This window comes from Schistocerca nitens, chromosome 6, assembly GCF_023898315.1.
Source record: "Schistocerca nitens isolate TAMUIC-IGC-003100 chromosome 6, iqSchNite1.1, whole genome shotgun sequence".
NCBI classification, from domain to species: domain Eukaryota; kingdom Metazoa; phylum Arthropoda; class Insecta; order Orthoptera; family Acrididae; genus Schistocerca; species Schistocerca nitens.
The window spans coordinates 235,204,113-235,223,470 of NC_064619.1; the positions used below are offsets into that span (position 1 = coordinate 235,204,113).

Sequence of the window (19,358 nt, forward strand, 5' to 3'; positions counted from 1 at the left end):
CAGGTACGTATGGTAAGGACGCTATTAGTGAAAGAACGTGTCGTGAATGGTTTCAACGCTTCAAGAACGGTGATTTTAACGTCGTAGACGGGTATAGTGGTGGAAGAGAGAATGTTTCCGAAGATGCAGAATTGGAGACATTGCTGAGTGAAGAATCGCGTCAAACTCAAGAAGAATTGGCACAATTAGCGGGAGTGACACAGAAAGCCATTTCAAAACGTCTCTAGGCTATGGGCATGATTCAGAAAGAAGGAACTTGGGTCCCGTGTGATCTGAAACCAAGAGACGTTGAACGGCGTTTGTGTGTTTGTGAACAGTTGCTTCAGAGGTAAAAACAGAAGGGATTTCTGCATCGCATTGTGACCGGGGACGAAAAATGGTTGCATTACGACAATTCTAAACGCAAAAAATCATGGGCATATCCCGGCCATGCTTCCACGTCGACGGCCAAACCGAATATTCAAGGCTCCAAGATCATGCCCCGCATTTGGTGGGACCAGCTCGGCGTCGTGTACTATGAGGTGTTAAAATCAAGTGAAACAATCACATGTGCTCGTTATCGAACGCAGTTAATGCGTTTGAGCAGAGCATTAAAAGACACACGGCCGCAGTACAGCGAGAGGCACGATAAAGTGACTTTGCAGCACGACAACGCTCGACCCCACGCTGCAAAACAAGTCAAAACGTACTTGGAAACGTTAAAATGGGAAGTCCTACCCCACCCGCCGTATTCTCCAGATATTGCTCCCTCTATCACCTGTTTAGATCAATGGCACATGGCCTGACTGACCAACACCTCCGATCTCATTACTAATATTATTGCGCTCCGTCTTCAGGCCACAAGTGGCCCATCGGGACCATCCGACCTTCCTGTCTTCCTCGGCTGAGGATGCGGATAGGAGGGGCGTGTGGTCAGCACACCGCTCTCCCGGTCGTTATGATGGTTTTCTGTGACCGGAGCCGCTACTATTCGGTGGAGTAGCTCGTCAATCGGCATCACGAGGCTGAGGGCACCCCGAAAAATGGCAACAGCACATGGCGGCCCGGATGGTCACCCATCCAAGTGCCGGCCACCCCCAACAGCGCTTAGCTTCGGTGATCTGATAGGAACCGGTGTATCCACTGCGGCAAGGCCGTTGCCTCCGATCTCATGAAGAACTCACAAATTGGATTGATTCGTGGATCGCTTCGACACGGGATTCGTACACTGACCGAAAGATTGGAGAAAGTAGTAGCCAGCGATGGAAAATACTTTGACTGATACACGTGTAACCAATTTGTTTCATGCTGGGGAAAAAACGGCGGATGCAAAGTACACCTTGTAGAAAAAAATAAAGGTCCTGTCATCCTGCCCTGGTGCACTACTGACAACATCCTTGTCTCTGATGAACTATCGCCGTCGAGAACAACGTACTGGGTTCTATTACTTAGTAAGTATTCGCTCACATATCTCGGAACATATTACGTGCACTCGTGCCTCCGTTAACAGTCTGCACTGGAGCGACGTTTCAAATCTAGGAATATGGAATCTGCGTTTTGCCCTTCATCAAAAATAGCTCTGAGCACTATGGGACTTAACTTCTGTGGTCATCAGTCCCCTAGAACTTAGAACTACTTAAACCTAACTAACCTAAGGACACCACACACATCCATACCCGAGGTAGGATTCGAACCTGCGACCGTAGCGGTCGCGCCGTTCTAGACTGTAGCGCCTAAAACCACTTGACCACTCCGGCCGGCTGCCCTTCATCCATGGTTCGCAGGATATCATGTGAGAAAAGGGCAAGCTGAGTTTCGCACGAGCTATGCTTCCTAAAACCATGCTGATTCGTGGCCATAAGCTTTTCCGTTTCAAGGAAATTTATTATGAGTATATTTGCATTGAGAATAAGTTCAAGAATTTTCCAGGAGATCGATGTTAAGGATGCTGGTCTGTAATTTCGCCGGTCCGTTCCTTTACCTGCTTACATATAGGAGTCACCTGCGCTTTCTTCCAATCGCTTGTGACTTTGCGCTGGGAAAGATATTCGCAGTAACGGCAATCTATGTAGTGGATCAATGCCGTAGAGCACTCCTTGTGAAACAGAGTAGGGAATTCATCTGGGCCTGGGGACTCGTTTGCTTTCCAGTTCTTTCGGTTGTTTCTCTTCGCCAGAGATGCTTATTACTACGGCATCCATATTGGAGTCTGTACGATGGTCGAACGACCATATGTTTCTACAATTCTCCTGCGTGAACAGTTTCGTAAATGAGAAATTTAAAAACTTCGCTTTCGTTTGCTATCTTCAACTGCCAGACCAGACTGTTCAACGAGTGCCTGAGTAGTGGTATTAGGCAGGAATGGAAGTTTCTCGGGTTCTCGGCAAGACATTTTGCTAAGGTATGACGATGGTAGTTGTTATACGCTTTCCTTTGGATTTTCAGAATTCCGTTGTTAAGCCACCTTGTGTCCACTTATTCGGCACATACTTCGCCAGAGCACGATTTACAACACGTTTAAACTTTGCGCGTAATTTCTGTAGTCCACCATACTGGAACCAAATAATGTCAGTTCGCTGTCTAACTGGTAGAAATATTCTCCTAACATTATTAGTTGATTTATTTACTCTAGTAAGCGTAGTCGCTATGATGACGTCATGGTCACTGATCCCTCTGTCTATACTGACGTCGTCGATAAGGTCAGACCTGTTTATAGCTACAAGGTGTAATGGATTTCCATTGCGTGTGGGCTGTCTAACTAACTGCTCAAGACAGTTTGCAGAAAACATGTTCAGAAGTACTACCGCAAGACTGTCTGTCTGTACCCCTACAAAAGAATCCATAAATGTCCCAGTCTACACTTGGTTAGAGTCACCTCCAACTAATGTTGCATGATGTGAATATTTCCGCCCTAGTAGCGTTCTCGCTTCCCACGCCCGGGTTCCCGGGTTCGATTCCCGGCGGGGTCAGGGATTTTCTCTGCCTCGTGATGGCTGGGTGTTGTGTGCTGTCCTTAGGTTAGTTAGGTTTAAGTAGTTCTAAGTTCTAGGGGACTTATGACCACAGCAGTTGAGTCCCATAGTGCTCAGAGCCATTTGAACCATTTCCGCCCTACTTGCCGTAGACTTCCTTTTTATCACTCTAAAACTGTTACACTGGAATCGGGTGGACGGTAAAAACATGCAACAAATAACTAGACAAAAACCAACATCTGATATACGTACCATAGGGGAAAGATATATGGAAAAAGGTAGAGAAATCTTTGCTGTTTTTATAGATTCAGAAAAGGCTTTTGACAGAGTTCAGTGGAACAAGATGATGGATATTTTGAAGAGGAAAGGAGTAGAGCGGAAAGAGAGACTATTGATAAAGAATCTATATTTACACCAGAAAGTAAAGATAAGGATTGTAAATGAAATGTCAGAAGGAAGCAGAATTGGACGAGGTGTTAGACAAGGTTGTTGCCTTTCTCGCTGTTGTTTAACGCATACCTTGAAGAGATTATATTATATCGAAAGGCTTGGATGGCAAAAGAGGAATATGTATTGGTGGAAAGAGAAGAGAATGTATAAGATTTGCTGGTGATATAGTATTAGTGGCAGGAAGTGAGCGGACAGTGAATAACATGCTGAAAGATATGAATGCAGCTTACGTGTAATATGGGATGCAAATAAACACAGCAAAAACAAAGAGTATGGTCATCAGTACAAGACACAGACTGTCCAATATTAAAATAGGACAATCTACCATTAGCCAATTAAGTGCCTTTAAATATCTTGGAAGCACAATAACTGAAGACTTGAGATGTCACCAGGAGGTCAAAACTCGAATTGCCATAGCGAAGAAGGCATTCAACAGAAAGAGGAGACTCTTATGTTTCAAACTGGATAAAGGTCTAAGGAAAAGGCTTGGCAAATGTTTTTTCTGGAGTGTGGCACTATATGGGGCAGTAACATAGACGCTGAGACGAGAGGATGAAAAAAGGTTAAAAGCATTTGAGATGTGGATGTGGAGGAGAATGGAGAGAGTAAGCTGGATAGAAAGAGTGAGTAATGAAAGAGTATTGGAAAAGGTTGCTGAGAGAAGATGTCTGCTGAAGGTTGTAGGAGAAAGGAAAAAGAACTTGTTGGGACATTCACTGAGAAGGGAGTGCTTGCTAGCAGATGCTTTGGAAGGATTGATTTGCGGGAGAAGAATGAGAGGAAGAAGGAGATTCAAGATGATAGACGACATAAAGGGAAGAGGAAATTATGTAGATCTGAAGAGGATGGCAGAAGACCGGACAGCCTGAAGAACTATCATGTGAAAACCTGCCTTTTGGCTGGACACTGATGATGATGATGATATACGTAATCAGATATCTTCACTGTCACTCTCAAATTCGACTTAAATAGGAGAAAGGAAAAAGAACTGGTTGGGACATTCACTGAGAAGGGAGTGCATGCTAGCAGATGCTTTGGAAGGATTGGTTTGCGGGAGAAGAATGAGTGGAAGAAGGAGGTTCAAGATGATAGACGACATAAAGGGAAGAGGAAATTAGGTAGACCTAAAGAGGATGGCAGGAGACCGGACAGCCTGGAGAACTATCATGTGAAAACCTGCCTTTTGGCTGGACACTGATGATGATGATATACGTAATCAGATATCTTCACTGTCACTCTCAAATTCGACTTAAATAGAGACAATATTTAGGTCAACTGCAATGGATACGCCCTCTCCTAAGGCGTCTAATCTGTCTTTTCTGTATACGTTCCACGAAGCGCTAAATCTATCAGAGTTTTCTATTTTGAGTTTCAGACAGTTCTTGATGCCTTTATAACAATTAAAATATGTGTGACTTATTGTAGAGATCCTGGACGAGATCGGAAAGCTCTAAGTGACCGATTCGTGGAATACTGAGCGAGCTTTCTGTTTCACAGACAACTCATACGTTAATTTTCCGCTAACAGCAAAACTGTGTATACCACAGAGTGACTCAGATTATGTGTGATGTCGTAGTGTTAACTTAAAATTACGTCGCATCTAGCAGTGACTTTGCATCCAAGTAGTAACAATATATAGGGATTTTTATACAACGATTGCTTTTCGTTCAATAGCCAGTAAAAATATGGAACTATAAAATATTTGATGCACCCTTTATATACCTTTAGTGCGGCTAGTTTCTACGAGTTTCTGTAGCCGAGGAACATTAATCATTTTCTTCAGGGAAAACGCACGCTTCAGAAGAAGTATTCGGATATTTTTCTATTATAAACGAAACAACTCTGCAACGCGGCACTTCCTCTGGAGGTAGAGCAGAATGGGAGGATCTGGGTAATCGGTAAACGACGTCTCTTAATTATATTGTGTCTCTGGTTTCATAATGATAGTTGTTATGTAACCTACATGACGTAAAAGTTATTTTGTATGATACTTAACGTCAAAATCTTTTTCTAATTGTTCCCACAAACAGATAATGGTCAGAGTACAGAATTTCTTTCGGCTGGTTGTAATTGTCTTTCCTTTTTTAAAATTATATATAGAGACGTTGCGAACGGTCAGTTGTCGTAGAGAACTGAGTATGCAACAGGAACCGGCAGAGACGGATGGCTTTTAAAATTAGTATAGAACTAGAGAAACCGAAAATCTGGTTTTCGTTTTCATATCGTCAAAAAGGTTGCGATACGATAAACACCGAGAGCAAAAGATATCAGATGAATGGAGACGTATCTGATTATCTACTGACTGTTCATGAACAGAAAATCGTTCTTTCCAGTTCAGAGTGTAGGTGAAGAGAAAAGCTGAATTGACTCACGAGAAAATCAGGGAAATATTTGCACATCTCTGAGAACAAGTAGGCCACAATAAAGCAATTTCAAATCATGATATGTTTTAATCCAATGTAGGAAGCTAGGTAGTTCATTACAAAATAGGGTATTTAAACTACATCCGTGCAAGTGTTCGAGTAAAGTTTCTAATAATGATAAATATAGACGAACAAGCTGGTCAACTTGTGACGAAAGTGAAATAAAACTCAAGCAATTGATATGAAGCATCTGGTATCTCGCGAAAATTCAAGTGAAGGACATACATTCTAAGAGACATGACTGGGACAAATAAATGATACAGAAAATAATCTGCAAAACGGTCAACGGGGAAGTGATTAAAAACCTATTTCTCCCCACAAGCCGAAAACGGAAAATGGATTGAAATGAGATGAATAACTACTTGACGTATTCGGATAAGAAAAGAAAAGGGTTGTTAGGTATCATAACTGTACAGTGTACAGTGTACTGTACTGTACAGCTTCACAAATAAGAAAAGGAAGAAAATTAGCGTTTAACGTCCCGTCGACCATGATGTGGTTAGAGATGGAGTATCAGCTCGGACTGGGCAAAGACAGGGACGGAAACTGGCCAAACTGTGACAAAAGGAGAATCCTGCCATTCACCTTAAGCGATTTAGGAAAGTCACGGGAACGCTAAATCTGGATGTCGAGATGGAGATTTGAACCACTGTCTTCCTGAATGCGCTTCCAGTGTCTTAGCACTGCGCCATATCGTCCGGTACGTTACAAGCGACACTGCAGTGGACTGTTCAACGCTGCCGCACTAACTAGTTCGCCGGGCGCCAGTAATATCGCCAACCAGAAGCAGCGGCGGCACACGCAGAGGGGGGAGCAGACGTAAATAGAGTTGATTATCGTTGGCGGCCGAGTCCAGACGGCAAGCGCGCCGCTCCCTACTACTGTCACTGCGAAACCAGGGCGGCAACTGTTTGCATTCAGCAGCGCCTCAGACCCTCGGGAGACAGGGGCGTACAGCAATACGGCGCGTATCAACGGCGTGCACACCTTTTTGTAGAAAAATTAGTGTACAGTATCTATCGGTTCATTATTATGAAGGCTGCCGTGTAACTGAACGGAAACTGACGAACATATCTGTTTGGGTCTTCTACTGCCCTGTATAAGGCCCTCCAGAATCGCAGCTACTCGTCGGGGTTGCACAAAAAATGGTTCAAATGGCTCTGAGCACTATGGGACTCAACTTCTGATGTCATTAGTCCCCTACAACTTAGAACTAGTTAAACCTAACCAACCTAAGGACAACACACACATCCATGCCCGAGGCAGGATTCGAACCTGCTACCGTAGCGGTCTTGCGGTTACAGACTGCAGCGCCTAGAACCGCACGGCCACTCCGGCCGGCTGGGGTTGCACACGATGTCTTTTTACATACCTCTATGTTGACTGCCATTCACTGGTTCCGCGCAGATCCACAAAAACAACGGAAATACTAGGCTTATGTCTGGACAATCGCAAAAAATGGTTCAAATGGCTCTGAGCACTATGGGACTTAACTTCTGAGGTCATCAGTCCCCTAGAACTTACAACAAATTAAGCCTAACTAACCTAAGGACATCACACACATCCATGCCCGAAGCAGGATTCGAACCTGCGACCGTAGCGGTCGCACAATTCCGGACTGTAGCGCCTAGAACCACTCGGCCACTCCGGCCGGTGGTCAATCTCAGTTCTACCTCAGGACGTGCTAAGGTACCGCTATAATTCGACATTTCTTTTCTTTATGTATATAGTGTTTTACAAGAGCACCCCTAAAATTTCATATACTGTTTAAAACATCGAAATAGGATAAAAAGACTAATTTCTTTGCTAAGGTAGCTCGAATATACGAGGGTAATTCCAAACGAAAGGTCTCCTATTTCTTATAAGTACATAGACCTGTTTATTTCTACAATGGTTTACATCAGTTTACAGCTTGAACAATTAGCTATTTTTTGACACAATCGCCATTTCTGTCGATGCATTTTTGTAGACGCTGTGGCAGTTTTCGTATGCCCATGTCATACCAGCGCGCTGCCATGCTGTTCAGAAAGCTATGAACCTCTTCTTTCACCTCGTCGTCGGAGCTGAATCGTTGGGACCACAATTAACGCTGACAGGTACTGTGAGACTCTGAAAAAACTCAAACGAGCAATGCAGAACCGGAGAAGAGGAATGTTGAGCAAGGGCGTACACATTCTCCATGACAACGGTCGCCCACATATCGCTCAGCAAACCGTTGCTCTCCTGCCACAGTTTCAGTGGAAGATATTCACCCACCCACCCTATAGTCCTGACTTGTCACTCAGTGACTATCACCTGTTCCCTAGGTTAAAAGAACATTTGGCCGGAAAGTGATGTGTGGCCGAGCGTTGTCACGGAGAATGTGTACGCCCTTGCTCCACATTCCTCTTCTCCGGTTCTGAATTGCCCGTTTGAGTTTTTTCAGAGTCTCACAGTACCTTCCAGCGTTAATTGTAGTCCCAGCGATTCAGTTCAGACGACGAGATGAAAGAAGAGGTTCATAACTTTCTGAACAGCATGGCGGCGAACTGGTATGACATGGGCATACGAAAACTGCCACAGCGTCTACAAAAATGCATCGACAGAAATGGTGATTATGTCGAAAAATAGCTAAATGTTCAAGCTGTAAACTGATGTAAACCATTGTAGAAATAAACAGGTATATGTACTTATACAAAATAGGAGACCTAACTTTTGGAAATACCCTCGTACAAGCTACGATTATGTGAAACGGAAATACGACAGTTACGTAGTCTCAAACAGTTAGCAGTAGACTCAGCTTAAGAGAAGCTTAGCTACTACACAGATTCTCAAAAAATACAGAAGCGACAAAAACCCACGTACGGAAGAAAAAAGAAATTTCTTGCATTGGAACGTTATGGTCGTATTGTGGAGAAGTTAGTGCACGCTTTCTCTAAATAGTACTGTATAGTATTACGAACAAAAAAAAGTATCATCTATCTGACGTGTGTGTCTTACAATATGGAACATGCGATTGCCTTTATGTAGGCCAAACTGATCGGAATCTCTATCTACAAGGAACATATCATGCCAAACAACAAGATTACTTTTGGCCATGATTTGCGAAGCAGAAAACATAAAGAAAACAGCACTAAAATCCTATGACAGTTTTACATGCATTACCTGAAGGAATGTTGTTAGTCATACTCGAAGAATGGGAAATATATAAACGGAGATAAAGGAGCCTGAGAAATTGATGGACAAACGGTCCGACTTTAGATACAATAATTTTTCGCTCTTTTTAAAGGTAATTCAGGAAAGAAATTAGTCGCCAACATGTAAGTAATTTATAAATTAATGCAGCAATGTCTGAGACCTTTATCAATTCAGTATCTAGATATCTAGTTTTAACATTATGGTTCCTGGTTAGACAGAGCATATAAATCAGTGATCTCTATACTATCTAGATGTCGAATACCAGCTGTCTGAGCGTGCCGGCCAAAGATGTTAGTATTTCGTTTCTTGTCAAATTACAACATGGCTGTAATGGGAACGGAAAATGGAAATACTTTTTGATTCTGCTCCCACATCAGCCTATTCATCGCACCTTGACATAAAGATCAAAGCCAGAAATAAGTAAAGAATTCTTTATCAGCTACAAACCGATCGAGACTTTTTGTCTAATTACAACATGGCGGGGTATACATCTGACAAGAATCTGCAGGCACGTCGAAGTTTCATGCTCTGAGATCAAAGATCTACATCCATGCTGTATCGAAATTGCCTACATGAACACATAGTAAACAACTGAAGGTGCCTGTCAAAGTTTTATGTAGGTCTATAAACAGCTAAAGGTATCTATCCAATTTTAAATGTACCAAGGCAATCTTAATGCAGTCAGATACCATTTGTCATGCTGATTTCATGTGAAAACAAATCTACTATGTACAGTGAGACACTACAAACGCAGGTATTACATAAAAGATCTGTTGTACTCAAAATGCTTGAAAGTGTTATGCCTCACTCGTGTTTTGTTAATAACTTCGTACTTTCTAATGTGGAACAGTTTGAGAATGAACGAAAATTTTCGAAAACTCACACTAATAAAAATACGATATGCAACACTGACGGAAACCTTAATTACTAAAGTTTTATGCCTCCCACATTAACCTGATTTCCTTAATTTCTAATTTTGTGGCTATAGCGCAGTCATAGCGCTCTTGTTGGATCAGTTAACAACACACTGCTGTCCGGTGAGTCTCGCTAGATCGTGGCCGCATAATAAATTGCTATATGGGCTACAGAGGATTTATCGATTTACCAATATCGCAAACTGTTTTTGATAAATTCGACAATATAAAGGCTTTGGTTATATTTATAGAAGTTAAGTATCTTCACTTCTGAAATTCATTAGCTCTTTATAAGTGTGAGTCTGCACAATGGCAGGCCGCTGGGCCCTTCCTTACGTGGTGGTAAGGGTCCATCTCATCTTCCATTACTATCTTTGATTCTTCAAGTTTGCAAATTGCCTTTAATATACGATGGACATACTTCGTTGTGCAAATTTTCGATCGGAAGCTCTGTACCGACATGCAAAGGAAATAATTTGCATGGGTGACTAAGATATATTTTTAAAATAATTTTTGCTTCCACCTTGAGACCGCTGCGGAGGTTTCAGCTGCCGAGTGTGGCCGAAGAGGGAAGAGAGCTGACGGATTCGCAGAAATGCGGACGGCGAATGCGATGACCGCGCCGGCCCAGCGGTTGAATAGACCGGCGGCGGACGACGTCACCGGCCGTAGGACAGCCGCCCAAGACATCGCTGGCGGCTCGCATTCTGATTTAGCAATCGGCGGCTAGCGGACGCTCCGGACACCGTTTTCGAGGGCAATTGCCTTTGTCAAAAGCGGTGTATTTTGAAAGAGAGGACAGAGGACATACGCTATGGCCTGTGACATTGTCTGCTAGGGCTTCGCGGAAGCGGGCGTCCTTCTCGACGGGGTGTGTGTATCACACGCAGATCATGTAGTTAGTATAATCCGTTGGTGTCCGACGCCCAAGAGCTTCCCGCGCAGACATCTCGCGACGGCTGTGATTGGAAGGTTGACTCTCACGTCAGCTCATGATTATGGTCGCCGCGGAGACTGCCGGGAAGCGTTGTCATAGGCGGCTACGGTGACGAAATTCTGTAATGGGAGATTCTGCCGTTTTTGTTTAATAGCCATGATTGGCGGAAATATTGTTGTTGGGTCGTGATTGGCTGGTCACTAGCGCAACGGAGCAGAAGCTCTGACCGACCTGTGGCGAAGAAAACACTCACAGAGCCGTCCTGACTGTCAGAGGAGTCAGCCATTACTTTCTCTTCTGTGCTTCGTCCGAGAGTAGTTTGATAGGGTCTTACCTGTCCGGTCACACGGACAAGCAGAGTTTTGCGGTCGAGTTTGGAACCCTCTATCTCGGAGGCCATCAGCCTCGTCGTAGCGCACTCGGCGACGAATCGCAGCAGTCGTCTACACGTCGAAATTTGCTGTTTGTGGTAATATAAGCTGTTCCGGCTAACAAGGAATCCGTCAATCGATTTCATGCCCCAACACGGTAGCCTTGTCTTCACAGCAGATACACATAGCACCGCTTCTCTTTCACCAGCAGTAAGGTAGCAAAGTGTTCGACCACTGATACGTTATCTGCGACTACAGTTAATATGTATCTTACTGCGCCACCAGTGACATAGAGGTGTCTCACATCACTTAGTTGAGATAGGTCCCCTATTGGACTTTGCCAGTGTCTCTACTAATTTTTGTCCGTAAAACTGTCAATAACTCGTGGCGCTTATGATTCTTACACAACTCATGTTTAAATTTTATGTTGATCTTTGTCTTGGATTGTAATACTCTAGGCCAGAATTTTCTCTGCTGGAATACACAATTCCCCTTCATTCCTATCCATCATTAGTTTCAAGGAGAAACAGTAATCAATCTCTTAATTAAATTCATGTGAAGTTTAGCTGGCTCAAGACGTGTGAGTGATGTGCACCCTTATCAGTGTGCTACGCATCAGAGATTAGTTCTAGTCCTAATTTGCTTGTTAGTTAGGGACACCCACACGCATTCACAGGCAAACTTCCAAGTTCTGTCAATTTTCAATACGTTTAATGCTTGAGTGAGCCCTCGTGATGCAAGAAGGTTGGAGCGTAAGTTTTGACTTAACTAGAATGATTAACTGCAGTGTTATCCAGAATTGCAGCGACAAACTTTCAATGTTTGTTCAGTGATAATTTCTGAGTATTTTGATACAATGGACCCTCGGTCTCCAGCGGCTCGCTAGGGAGAAATAATGAAATTATGATTTATTCGGTTTCTTAGCGCAGTCACCCTTGTTTGTACGCGTATGGCTTCGCAACTGTGAATACGTCTGTTGTACACAACAGGAAAACTTACAGTACAACACACAACACAGAGTAATGTAATAACCCTCAGGTACAAAAGTACTGTGGTGTGGCTGCCGTCGGTGCGGGAACAGCTCGGCATAGCGGCGCTGTGCCGCTCTTCCATTGCGTTCAGTGTGAGCCCATGCACGAGTTCTCTACCGGTTGACTCTACACAAGTAAACTTGTCCGTACTGCCACGTATCACTGTTAACGCACAAGTAACACTGTCGGACAGTAAACAATAGATAGAACGAAGCGGTATTGAGTAAAAATTTGAAGGCAGCGAGGTAAGGAGGGCATTACTTTTATCAGCAGCAGGTGTCGTGAGCGAATGAAAACAAAGCGTGTAGCCCATACAGCAGATGTTTTTCACTATCGTGCAGTATTTCCAGTGCGTACAGATACAACAAAAATTAGGAGAAATAACCAAAATAAATGCAATAATTCTTAATGAGCCGCCGGAGGTCGTAGGTCCCTTATTCCGAAACACGCAAAAGGTATCCCTGAAGAACTTCTGAAAGTCTATCGGTGGAGTTCCGGTTCACTTTGTCTAACTGTATTCTTCGACCTTTTGAGTCGTGCTACAGAATAATAAGTAGCTCAGACGGCTAAATCAGGCGTCAAAAGCTTCCGTCTATGACTTTATCTGGGAATCACTTTCCACCGTCGTTTTCTGAAAGATTTTTGTAGCTACTGTCGTAATTTTTATAACAATAAATGGAAACTGACAACACTAGTTACAATTAATCCTCGGTGGAATAGACTGATCGAGTTTTACAGACATGACGTGTTCCAAATGCCTCACGTACTCGGGCACAGTACACAATATCTTTAACAACTAAATGGTGCGACATTGTCCAGACAGCACTAGTTAACATTATATGCTACAATTGAAAAAAAAAAGTTGTTACGAAGACGACATTCACTGAAAGTAATTATTGAAATGGAGTAGATCTTATTGGACTTTTTTCATAGGAATACAATAAGACTCTGTGTGTCTACACAATCATCCAAGGCTATACGATCGAAGTCCAGTCAATATGATTAAAATTTTTCAGTCCAAGAAAAGTCACCTACGACAGATCATTTTCACGAGTCAGTGAAAATGAATCAATGACCTCTCAATGTAAGAAATGGCTCAAATGGCTCTGAGCACTATGGGACTCAACTGCTGTGGTCATCAGTCCCCTAGAACTTAGAACTACTTAAACTTAACTAACCTAAGGACATCACACACATCCATGTCCGAGGCAGGATTCGAACCTGCGACCGTAGCAGTCGCATGGTTCCGGACTGCGCGCCTAGAACCGCGAGACCACCGCGGCCGGCCTCAATGTAAGACGACTGATACATGCTAAGCAAAAGAGATCGAATTTGAATATTTAAAATTAACCCAAATCGCAGCATCTTGCCTTATCAAATGACGTTTGAAGGAAGAAATGAATTTCTCTTACGAGGAGTATATATGGGTCTTGTGAGAGCGATTATACTAAACCGAGCTTCCTTCAAGATTTTGTTCCACCAGTAACCGAGTAATTAGTCCATAATTTTAAAGTAAGTATTGACAAACTGATCATCATAGTCTAGCGTCTTATGCTTTGTCTTTTTGTATCAGAAGAAATCAGTAAAATTACAATGAAGGAAAAAAATCACAGCACCAAAAAATTCTTAATATAGAATAATGAAATTTCGAGAATACATTTGTCTAGGTTTAACACAGTGAGATTACAGGTTAACGTAAGCACCAGATAAGCCACTGAAAATATGAAATGTTGGTACATTAATAACCTGTGTGATCTCCAGAACGTTGAATGCAAGCAAGCTAACGTGCTTGAATTGTGTTGCTCAGGTAGCGGATGTCAGTTTCTGGTATGGAGTTCCAAGCCTGTTGCATTGGCCAGTCAACACAGGGACGGTTATGCTCTTTGTGGATGACGCTGGAGTTATCGTCCGACGATGTCCCACATGTACTCAACAGAAGTAGTGATTGAACAGACCAAGGCAACATGTCAAACACTGTACAACCTTTTGGGTTACAACAGCTGTATGTGGGCGAGCGTTATTCTGTTTGAAAATATACCCTCGCATGCTGTTCATGAATGGCAGCACAACAGGTCGGATCACCAGACTGACGTACAATTTTGCAGTTAAGGTTCGTGAGATAACCACAAGAGTGCTCCTGCTGTCATATGAAATGGCACCCCACACCATAACTGCGGTTATAGGTTCAGTGTGTCTAGCATATATATATAAAGAACATTATTAAAAAGGAGTGAAAGAAAGAATGCTAAGCCCACCACACAGGTATGCACAGACTCGAGGATTGCCTAGGCACGCACATATCAGCGCGGGCATTGTAGAATAGTGTAGCAACAATAGGTTCAGATGTAAGTTCAATTGTCGTTAGTCGGCAAACCTCGAGGTATTCCGAAGATGCTAGTAACATATAACATATATAGTAATATAAGATGGAAATTATCCACTTGCAACTTGAATAAATTCCTTTTATTTTGTGTAATTATTTTTAAACCTGATTCTTACTTCCAATCTTCTGTCTTATTTTTACATTAATATTACAAACGGTTGCTGTTAACATAATTTATTACTATATACAAATTTGAAACATTGTACGTCATCATGACTATTGAATATATACAACCTGTTTAGAGTTTCGAGATGTTGTTGTTGTGGTCTTCAGTCCTGAGACTGGTTTGATGCAGCTCTCCATGCTACTCTATCCTCTGCAAGCTTCTTCATCTCCCAGTACCTACTGCAACCTACATCCTTCTGAATCTGCTTAGTGTATTCATCTCTTGGTCTCCCTCTACGATTTTTACCCTCCACGCTGCCCTCCAATGCTAAATTTGTGATCCCTTGATGCCTCAAAACATGTCCTACCAACCGATCCCTTCTTCTAGTCAAGTTGTGCCACAAACTTCTCTTCTCCCCAATCCTATTCAATACCTCCTCATTAGTTACGTGATCTACCCACCTTATCTTCAGCATTCTTCTGTAGCACCACATTTCGAAAGCTTCTATTCTCTTCTTGTCCAAACTGGTTATCGTCCATGTTTCACTTCCATACATGGCTACACTCCATACAAATACTTTCAGAAACGCCTTCCTGACATTTAAATCTATACACGATGTTAACAAATTTCTCTTCTTCAGAAACGATTTCCTTGCCATTGCCAGTCTACATTTTATATCCTCTCTACTTCGACCATCATCAGTTTCGAGATAACAGGCCAAATTTGTGACAATAAATTGCATTGAAACGAATTGGCCTGTTCACAGGTAAGTCCAAGACGGTAGTCTGAAAATCTCGCTTATTGTGCGATACATTGTACACTGTGGATCTGCTGCCTGCAAAAATCGATAATAGTTCAGAATAGTATATCTGAATGACATTATAGCTAGTAACGGTGGTAGCGTAATTCACATAGTACCGAACAGAATGATTCAGAAGACATGGCCTCCACCTACTGCTGATAACAGAAGGTCGGTCTTCGCGTCTACATTTGCTGCAAAAACCGTGTGACTTAAATTCTCACACTATTGGCGTGACATACGATCTCTTCAACCAGCGACAGACGTCTTTATGTTGTTCTTCGTGGCCGGCCGGAGTGGCCGTGCGGTTCTAGGCGCTACAGTCTGGAGCCGCGTGACCGCTACGGTCGCAGGTTCGAATCCTGCCTCCGGCATGGATGTGTGTGATGTCCTTAGGTTAGTTAGGTTTAATTAGTTCTAAGTTCTAGGGGACTGATGACCACAGCAGTTAAGTCCCATAGTGCTCAGAGCCATTTGAACAATATGTTCTTCGTGTTTCCCTTCGTATATTCATTACTAGATGTCCCTTTAACTGGGTAGTATCAACATAGATACAAGCTTTAGAAAAACAACCTTGACTTTCTGCCACGTGTGACACACGTGAACAGCCCTGGGGCAATTTCTGCTTCCCGAGGGTTCGCAGGTGGTTGCTTAACAACTTCTGCTGCGCTAGTCCGGGCGGCCAGTCCCTTAGAGCCCTGCACCACTATGCAGCCTCTGCCTTTGAACACAGGCCTGCTCTTCTGTGAACAAACTCCGTGGCTTCTCGCTAAGCTCTCGGCGCTTGCTGAAATTCCGTTGGGGGTTGTCCGGTTTCGACTAGGTTTCACGGAGAATGTCAGTAGACGTTCTCTAAAGTATATGTCTTTAACACGTTAATAAGGAAGAGCATTTATTGTGCCACGATCACGACATAGCGAGTACTATATGCAGTTCTGCATGCAGCTGAGAAGGGGGAAGCCGAGTTGTTGACTACAGGATTTCATCTCAGTACATTACCCGCGGCACGTCGACTAAAATGGGCTGTAGACCAATCAGAGATTATGAAAATTTAATAAAAGCCAGAAGTGTTTCATCCATTTATATATAGCAACACTCTATTAAAAAACGCTTCCTTTAAGAATAATTGCCTACTATTAGGGTACCAAGAAAATCCAATTAAAACATATTCACTACCAAAACAAAAAATGCTCCTGTCATAACACAAGAAAGACGAAAACGACCTGGAAAAAGTTAGGGATGTAAAAGAAGGGAACTAGCTTTTCGACCAATATGGCAGCCTCAAACCCAATTGAATAGAAACATCTTTACATATTGACGCTTTCTTACTTGTTACTGTTAATACCCATGTCATATAATATAAGGCATGGTATCAAGTAAAGTAACATGATACATGATCTCATCCACCCAGGGAAAAATCCACGGCCAGATATTTTATTTCCCCAGAATTTTTTTTAGCTATTACATATATGCACTTCAGCCATATAATATTATATATTGATTACTATGGCTGGCGAATCTTGTGGATTTTGGGCACAGGATCAAGGGACTTCAGCCTATAGACCGCAAGTTGCAGGTGTGACAACATATAGCAGCTCAGATTACTCACCGCGCTGTGAAAGTCCGCTTAACACATAAAAAAGCGTGAATATGGCAAGATGTTTTGATTTAAACGTCTTTCAAGCTGCTAGGTCAGTCGAATAGCTAGCTCCCTTCTTTCACATTTCTAGCTCTGCCCACGACATATTCGCATTTTTATGCTGTGATAGGAGCATTTTTCATACTGGTTCCCAACTTTAACTCTACCATAAATCTGACGTAGACCGTCATAACTTGGCAATAGAAGTAGATTTTTGTTGACTCTGACGAGGACTGATCCGGCATACGTTTTTCTATTGTCTTTCGAATCATGTTGCTTGCACCGCTGCAACGGGGAAAGCTTTCACAAAACAACAGGACGACAATTAATTACATTTACTGCCTACATTCTTACAAAATTTGAACCTATTCCCACAAGTCTGAAACATATAAGTGGTGTGCTTAAAAAAACGTGTTATTTTGCTCTTAAAATTAGAATGAAGCCTAAAACTTAGAATAAAGTTAGCTTTTTGGAATAAAGTTTTAAATTTAATGGTAAGAAGCCATTTTTTTATTTTTTTAATCACGTTAAACCGTTTCCGCGCATTCAGTTCACATAAGCAAGATGCTAAATTTACCTTGACTTTGTCCGCCCGGTTAGCCGTGCAGTCTAACGCACTGCTTTCCGGGCGGGAAGGCGTGCCGGTCCCCAGCACGAATCCGCCTGGCGGATTAATGTCGAGGTCCGGTGTGAGGGCCAGTCTGTGGATGGTTTTTAAGGTGGTTTTCTATCTGCCTCGGCTGGTTACCCCTATTCCGCCTCAGTTACACTATGTCGGCGATTACTGCGCAAACACTGTCTCCACGTACACGTACACAATAACACCATCATTACTCTACCACGCAAACATTTGGGGTTACACTCGTCTGGTGTGAAACGTTCCCGTGGGAGTCCACTGGGGGCCGAACCGCACAATAACCCTGGGTTCGGTGTGAGGCGGCGGTGGGGTGAGTGGACTGCTACAGCCTGTTTTGGCGCTGTGAACCACTGAGGGCTACGGCGGGGACGAAACCTCTCCGTCGTTTCTAGGTCCCTAGTTGCATACAATACAATACAATACCTTGACTTTGACAATCGTATCTAGACATAGGATAAAGATCATTGTATAAAAACAACTTAGTGCAAATTTAGAGCCGATTCGCACAAGTTTAAAGTACAGAAGTGGCGTGTTTCAGAAACCTCCCAGAAAAACTTATTTTTTGCATGTAAATTCCAAACGAAGCAAGTTATTTTAGAAACGGTTAAAACTTTTCTTAGGCCAAGGTCCGATACTACGGTGACAAAATTTGAACTATGGGTCTCGGTCCAGTCCGGAGTTATTTATGGCTGACTATTTCTGCACCTAAAATCCAAACGAAGGTGACCGTTTTTGCACATAAAATCCGAACGGTTCTCATACGAATTGTGCTATTCGCTGGACATTAATTTCCACCCAATTAACATCTTCTGCAAAAGGAATACATCGATTCGCACAATTCGTCGCCGGCCGAAGTGGCCGTGCGGTTAAAGGCGCTGCAGTCTGGAACCGCAAGATCGCTACGGTCGCAGGTTCGAATCCTGCCTCGGGCATGGATGTTTGTGATGTCCTTAGGTTAGTTAGGTTTAACTAGTTCTAAGTTCTAGGGGACTAATGACCTCAGCAGTTGAGTCCCATAGTGCTCAGAGCCATTTGAACCACAATTCGTCTCGGCTGCAGCTCCGGTTCGTCGTACAAACTTTGCATAATATACTGTAATATAACTACAGTACGACAAATGTTTAAGTGTCTATACCAATGGCCGTTGGTCCAGACTCGCGTTCTTCGCACATACACCGACGAAAATAAAATTGCAGCACCGAAAGATAATCCTTGTAACGTAATGAAAATTCGGGAATAAGTTTGTCGAGGTAACACATTTAAATTGCAAATCACAGGTTAATGCGAGTGCTAGATAAGCCATTGCAAATGTGAAATGCTGCACCTAAAATCCAAACGAAGGTGACCGTTTTTGAACATAAACCTGACAGACTGCTGAATGGAAACGTGCATGCGTTGTGTTGCACAGGTGCCGGATGTCAGTTTGTGGGATGAAGTCCCGTTCCTCTTGCATTGGTCGATCAATACAGGGACGCTTGATGCTGGTTGTGGATGACGCTGGAGTTGTTTTCCGATATGTCCCGCATCTGCTCGTTTGGAG

General features: G+C 43.0%; 1 pseudogene; it reads right to left on the reverse strand.

The window, feature by feature from the left end:
• Window positions 1-1,023: 1,023 nt before the first annotated feature.
• Window positions 1,024-1,141, reverse strand: LOC126263978 (5S ribosomal RNA; annotated as a pseudogene).
• Between the last annotated feature and the right edge of the window lie 18,217 nt (window positions 1,142-19,358).